A 7,521-nucleotide genomic window follows, 5' to 3' on the forward strand; every position below is an offset into this window, starting at 1 on the left:
TTCACAGAATATTTTAAAAACAAAAATAGCATCCTTGCTTTGAGTGAGATTTTAGTCGTTAAATCTTGAGCAAATGCATTTAAAAATGTAGGAAGTAGGCCCCTGGGTGGCTCAGTGGGTTAAGGCTCTGCCTTTGGCTCAGGTCATGATCTTAGGGATCTGGGATTGAGCCCCGCATTGGGCTCTCTGCTCAGTGGGGAGCCTGCTTCCCTCTCTCTCTCTGCTGCCTCTTTGTCTACTTGTGCTCTCTCTCTCTGTCAAATAAATAAATAAAAACTTTAAAAAAACATGTAGGAATTAATATACTATTAAGTATTTTATAATAGCAAACTGAGAAAAATGTTAACAAACTCCTAAAATACACCGGGTGTGTTTACTGAATAATTTAACTTTGGCTCTCTCTTTCTATTTTTGTTTTGGCTGGCCAGAGCATAGCCCAGGTATTTACACATTTTATTCACTGAAGTAGAGACCCTAGAGCTGCCCCATTCCCTGCCCACCTCCCACTGCCTACCCTCTGCCACCCCCGCTGCCACTGCAGGGCCAGGCCTTCCCAGAAACCTCTGCCTTGGCTGCCTGGTTACACCCGGCTCTCCCTCAGTTGCCCCAACTGCCCTTCAGGGGCCCACAGCTGGGATTCTGATCTCTTGATTTCTGCGGTGATAGTCTGGCCTCTAGCTCCCTGTGGCCCGAACGTGTCTGCTCCCATCTGACCAGCACAGGACTCAGAGGTGTGAAGACCACGTTGCTCCCATCTAGCAAGGCTGGTTTCTCCTTCATGGGGAAGGAGATCACAGGTATCATTTCCTGTTAGTTGCACCTCAAGCTTCTGCCGCATAGATTTAATAAAGTCCTATTGTAGCTCTTTCTCCAGTTTTCCCTGTACCTTCTTCTGGATTAGCTCGGCTGTGGTGGGGGCAAAGGTCTGCAAGGGGCAGCAGGGGAGGAATGCTGGATCTTACACAGGAAGTGGTTACCCATGCTCCTGTTTCTGGCCAGGCATCCTCACTTCACTATTCTGGCTCAATGTATTTTTAAAGAATACAACAAATCACTTGACATTTATAATTTTGAAAAATCCAAGGACATTTTTGGAGGCAAAAGACCTAAAACAGTAATGGCTACAATAGATTGGTGAATATAAATCAATAGATGTGCATTATTAAATGCACAGGGGGAGCATGGCAAGCTTCATTTTGTGACATATGAAAGGCTTGTGGAAATTTCTTTTTATTATTCTCTAGCTACTTAAAATCTTGAAATGCTGAAATAGATTAGTCATCTTTACGGGATTGGGTGAGATATTTTAATATTGTTACTTCTTTCCTTTTGATGACATTTTCTAGGGATGTCACAAATTTCTGTGCCATTTAAGGAAGTTTATCTTGCTTGTTGATACACCAACATTCATGGGCTTTCTGGAAAAGCAAATGAAATATGAGCAGTAATTGATTAAAATACTGTATTTTAAAGAAAAATGTATATAATTTAGATCCCATTGTGTCATTTATCTTATCTGCTTTTATAAAACCACCTCCAAAAATATTTTAAATTTCTGTGTCTCCACCATTTTGTTTGAAATCAAGACAGTTTTCTTTAGAATTAACATGAAAAATATTTGAAGTGAAATATGTTGTTATTGTGGTATTTGATATCATAATTGATTCATGTAACAGTAATAGATTAACAGTGGTCTCTAAAATCTCTGTGAGTTTTAAAAACCTGGCACCACATTTTTTTTTTCTAACCAAAGATGTCAGTTTGAAAGGATGTTGTAGTGGTATTTTGTCAAAATTATGTATCTCATAACTTTGGAAAAGTATTTTCCAAAAGTTTAACAGCAGACAGTCGGGCAACCTTGAAAATGAGCCTTGCTGATCTCCAACTGTGGGGATCGTAATTGGCCAACGGCCTCAGGCGCTGCCCTCTGAGAACCATTTCTGTGTTTGCCCTGCTCTCGCCAGTGACTGAATGTGACAGGGATATTAAGGCAGGCTTGTTACTGAAAACATGGAAGCACCTCTGATGGCCTACTTTGGTTCAAGACTTCTAAACTTTCTGCCAAACTTTCATTAGATTGCATGGCACTCTGGGATGCTTCCTTCCATTCAAACTTTCCTCCCGCATTTCCTCACCTCCGGTCAGACTTGCATCATGGTCTGAGTTCTTACAGCTCCTTCCATTTTCTCTTACCAGGCGTTTTATCTGATAGCACTCTTCCACTCTTGATCTCATCTTTCTCTAGCTCCTCAGAGGGTCCAGCCTAGGACATTACTATAGAAAAAATCTGAATTAACCATAACCAAATCATAACCAATTATAACTTCTATTTATTTACTAAAATTGAATAAAATAAATGAGAGTCTAGCCTTAGTGTTAAATCTATATTTGAACATATAAAGTGCATGATCCTAAGGCTTGCCTGTAGTCTCAGTATGACAGATAAATGCGTCAAACATTATCTACCAATCAGATATCTTGTGCTGGGGAGCCTGGATGACTTGGTTGGGCGGTCAGCTCTTGATTTCATGATCGTGAAATCTCGGGTCATCTCAGGTTATAATTTTGGGGTTGTGAGATGGAGCCCTGCATCAGGCTCAGTGCCCAGTTGGGGAGTCTGCTTGAGAATTCTCTCTTTCCCTTTCCCTCTGCCTCTTCCCCTGCTCCCTCTCTATTTCTCTCAAATAAATAAGTGTATCTTAAAAAAATAGATGAGTTGTGCTTCTGATTAAAAGTGCACACCGAGGGCGTGCTCAGTCCGTTAAGTGACTGCTTTCTGCTTGGGTTACAATCTCAGGGTCCTGGGGTGGAAGCCCACATTAGGCTCCATCCCCCCTGTTCATGCTTGCTCTCTCTCTCTCTCTCTCTCTCTCTCAAATAAATAAACAAATAATCTTTTAGAAAAGAATAATATTAAAAATAAATAAACAAAAGTGCACACTGAATGTTAGGATCAGCACAGGGGATTAAAATAAAGTAATATTTTTGAAGGGCCAAAAATTAACAAAGCCAATGAGTATTTAAAAAATATATATTTTTTCTCTTCTGAGAGCAGAGTATAAGCAGGTAGATATATTTAAATATTTTAGTAAAATAATTATTACAGTGATATCTTATCATTAAAACATAAGGGGGATGCATACAACGGGGTATTACAAGCTATTATGGAGATAATATCGGTTATCACAAAGGGGCTATTCTTTCTAATGTAGCAATGCTGCAACTCAGTCAGCAGGATTTTAGTATTGAGTTCTTTTTTTAATCATGATGGTTTGCCCTGAACCATTTGTATCTTCCTACATGGTTCTCTTTATAGTCAGCAATATTGGTTTATAAGATAGCTGAATGGGATTTGGGTGCGATTTATGGTCATGGACCTTTTTTGTTCATACTTCTGTCTTGCTCAATAAGTGCTCACACTGTGACTTCATTGTCATTAATACTGTGCTGTAAGCAGCTAATTAAAAAGCTCACACAAAAGAACTACAATATAAAGACCAATAATATTTGTCTGGAAAGTGGGTTGCTTTATGGATTCATTGTTCTTTTCCTCTAGGATTTGGAGGGGAGAAGTCCTTTTGACCCACCCATCAAAATTTTCTTCCATTTGCTTATGGGTTATGCAAGACCTTCAGAAAGGGTAAGTTCAAGGTGTTTATAAAATTAAATTTTAAAAGATGTTTTTAAAAGAGCAAAGAACAGTTTTTGAGTATATGGATTATGTAAATTTGTAATTTTATAAAGATTAATCCAACTGTCAGGTTTTCATTGGAAGGTATAATACAAATTTAGTTTGAATTTTAAGCAGTTTGTGGAAATAAACTTTAAAAGCAATGTATGCTTTTACTTTGGAAACTAACTTACTATTTATTATTTTCTTCTAGAATTACTACTAATATTAATTACAAAGAAATATCTGATATTTTCCTATTAATATATAATAGAATAAAAAGTCAAAGGGGGAGGTCCATTAACCTATGAGTGCCACAAAGATAGTTTTTAAAGATCTTTTGTACTAAAAATAAGGGAGAGTGATTTACAGTTCTAGGGACAATTCTGAAAATAAAAGTAAATTAAGCATTACAAGCATGATTTTTAGCACTTCTGTTAAAGCTCTTTTCAATTTTCCAGTTAATACCTGCCTCTTTTTTGTTTCTTCTAATCACCATGTATCTCCCTTCCTCTGGTCCCCAGCATTCAGGACTCACAGTGGGCTGGGAGGTGCCTCTCAAGCATTAGGGTGGCTGGTTATGAGCCCCGGTGCTCTCTCTGCCTGCACTGCCAGATGCTTAATTGGCTCAGCTAGAATAACTCAAGGCGAACTCTTCCAGAACGGAGATTCATGTTACATTAGCCTCAGTGACACCTTTTAATGCTTATGATATTTTTCTCCTTCTATCACAGAAGGGCTCAGGGATTTGCAAGATTGTGCAAAGAACTCAATTCTAACTATGTACATAAAACTTTTTCTTTAAAAAGACAGTGTAAAACATTTAAAAGCACTGCTTGTTTCACTTTGTATTTGCAAATTAATTTCTTCTGAAATATATATCGTGTGTTCCTGAGATAAATCATACCTGGTCATGTTGTATTATCCGCTTTATAAATTGTTGAATCAGATTGGTAAAATTGTGTTTAGATATTGTACATTTATGTTAATGAAGAATATTGTCTATAGTTACTTTTTCATATATCATATGATTGATCCTTGGACAATATGAGGGTGAATACGTGGATCTACTTATATGTGGATTTTTTCCGGTATAGTATCAGAAATGTGTTTAAAGTGCATTTCCATTATGATATAAATATTATATACCAGAGAAATGACTGAGTTGAAGAGACATGTAAAAAGGGAATGCAGTTTTATATAACCAGTCCTCTAATACTTAAGATGAATGATTTAATCTCACAGTCCAATGGAATTTTTTTAAAATCACTTTTTCTTTTTGCTGTTCTTTCTTGTATCTCAGAAAAGTGATAGAAAAACATAATTTTTGTGGGTATTCCTTTTATGTTTTTCTGTGGTATCTACTCACACTTTTTCACATGCGTGCATGGATGGTAGTTTTTTTTTGGCTGCTTTGCATATGCCAAAATTTCTTTGTATCTTTCTCTCTGTATGTCTTCTTTTATAACTGTTAGTTTCTATTAATATTCTTTCAAAATGTGGAGAGGAAATTATTTCCTAGTGTTCTAGAACTCACTGAGGCTAAAGAGAAATCTGATACTCATTTCATTTTAAGATACCAGATTTTCCACTCTGGAAGCTTTCTTGATTTTTCTCTTTATTTTCAGAATCTAGACCATTTATAGGCATAGACAATTTTAATAATTTATTATGCTTGTATGTGGTAGACTCTTTAAATCAAAATATACATGTAACTATATTTTTAACTCAGAAAATTTTTGAGTTAAAAATGATAGTGTCTATAATTTAATTATCTTCTACTTTCTGTTGCCTCTGATGTTTGCTTCTGGAAGTCTTATTCCTATATATTTGAACTTTGGAATCTACCCTCTGTGTTTCTGAACTTTGCTGTTTTTCTTTTGTCTTTTTGGCAAATTGTTTAATTGTTCAGTGCTTCAGTTTTCTCATCTGTAAAATGGGGGTAATAATACGTTGTTGGATTATTTGGTAATGTCAATTATTTGGTAATGGCATAATATAATTTATTAGTTAATAATAATAGTCAATTATTTGGTAATGGTAATGTCCTTAGAACAGTGTCTGGCACATAATAGGAGCAAAGTTATGTTTTCTGTGGTATATAGTAGTCAACAAATAACTCTTATGTTTTGGAGATTTTTTTGATTTTTATGTCTTGGCTACTAACTTGGACTTGAGAGCTGTTCTTTCTAATCACATTACTCATTGAATTTTTATTTCAACAATCACCTTTTTGAAATGCCAAGTCTTTTATTGTCAGATTGCTATTTTCTTGGTGGCATCTTCTTTTTTTTTTTCTGACATAACTTTGTGATTCCTTTAATCTCTGTGGATCCCATACACACACAAAGATATATTAAATTAGTTTATAATTATTGTAATTCCTGGTTTAGATGACTATAATTTACTTTAATAATAAGAGTAATTATAATAACTTCCAAATATATTACCCTGCTTTCAATTTCCAAATGCTTTAACTTAGCTTCTTTATTTTCTTTTCCTGACTTCTTTTAGATTGAGTTATCTTATTCCCCACTTTTCCCTGCTATTGATGTGAACTGATAGATTCTAAATCAAGTCTTTTCATTATTAAGGTGGAATTTTAACATGCATATTTGATATAAATGTCTAAAGTTAATTAATGCCTATATCTTTTGTCCAAAGAGAATTAGGACCTTACAACAATTAAACTCTGAATAACCAATTTAAACTTAAATGTTCTTCTTATCAGAATTTATTTCCAGTTATTTTTTAATTACTCACCTGTTCACTAATTTCTTTGCTTCCTGTTGTTTCTTGCCAATACTCAGTTCTTTGGAGTTAATTTCCTTCTCAAAGTATGTTGTTGAGCAGTTCTTTCACTGGGAAGATTTTGCTAAATTCAGTCTTTGAAGTTCTAAAAATGTGTGTTTTTCTTTCCCTTTAAAAACAATTTGCCATTTTGAAGAGATCGTTTGTGGCCTTTCCTTACAGTTCATCTATTTTTAGAGATAATTTGTCCGTCCCTTTTGGTTAATTTTAAGATTTTTCTTCCCTTTGATGTCCTGAGTTTATCAACAATAGGCCAAGATGTGAGTTTCTTTTTGTTTATTTTTCTTTAAGGGTACCTCTCATTTTAGAATTCATATCTTCATCAGTTTTGAAAAATTCTCAACCATGATCTCATTGCCTCTCCTCATTTTCACTGTATTCTCTTCTTGAAACTCTTCTCGGATATGTGCTGGATCTTCACATTTTACCTTCCATGTCTTATAATTTCTCTTTACTCTTCTCCAATCTTGTATACCCTTGTGCTATAATCTGATGTTTTCCTCAAGTCTGTCATTTAGTTTACTAATTATCTTTTTAACAGTGTCTAGTGTGGTTAGTCTATCCATTTTGGTTTATATTTCAGTGACTTTTTCTTCCTTTTCTACCTGCTATATTTGGTTCACTTTAAATATGTTTATTTCTTTTTATAGTGCTTTCTATATCTTTTGTAGTTTCTCCCTTCTTATTTCATTTAAATTATTTTAAGTATAATTATCTTATGATCTATTTATGAGCATTTTATCATCTTAAGTGGTCGAGATACAGATTTTTTTGTTTGTTGTATCTTCTGACTCTTACTTATGCTTGATCATTTTTACATGTGTTCTGTAATTTTTGATCATGAGTTCATCTTCAATGGATTGTGGTTTTTCTGTGACAGTTCTTGGGTCCTGTTGTGGGAGGGGTGACACAGAACAGTTATAGGTTTGTTTCTGCCAGATATTAGATGTAGTGAAACCAGACTGGGAACAGTTTATTTTTTTGGCACGGAGAGTCTTTTATCAAATAGATTAAAAATTCTGACTCTGAATTCCCATATG

General features: G+C 35.0%; 1 long non-coding RNA gene across 1 annotated transcript; it reads right to left on the reverse strand.

The window, feature by feature from the left end:
- Positions 1 to 1,139: 1,139 nt before the first annotated feature.
- On the reverse strand, positions 1,140 to 6,890 carry LOC131814776 (uncharacterized). Its single transcript, XR_009347449.1, has 3 exons — positions 6,434 to 6,890; positions 2,136 to 2,274; positions 1,140 to 1,418 (listed from the first exon to the last, which is right to left on the reverse strand). It is a non-coding gene; the product is annotated as an uncharacterized LOC131814776 (long non-coding RNA).
- Positions 6,891 to 7,521: the final 631 nt, after the last annotated feature.

Source organism: Mustela lutreola, chromosome 14, assembly GCF_030435805.1.
Source record: "Mustela lutreola isolate mMusLut2 chromosome 14, mMusLut2.pri, whole genome shotgun sequence".
Lineage (NCBI taxonomy): Eukaryota > Metazoa > Chordata > Mammalia > Carnivora > Mustelidae > Mustela > Mustela lutreola.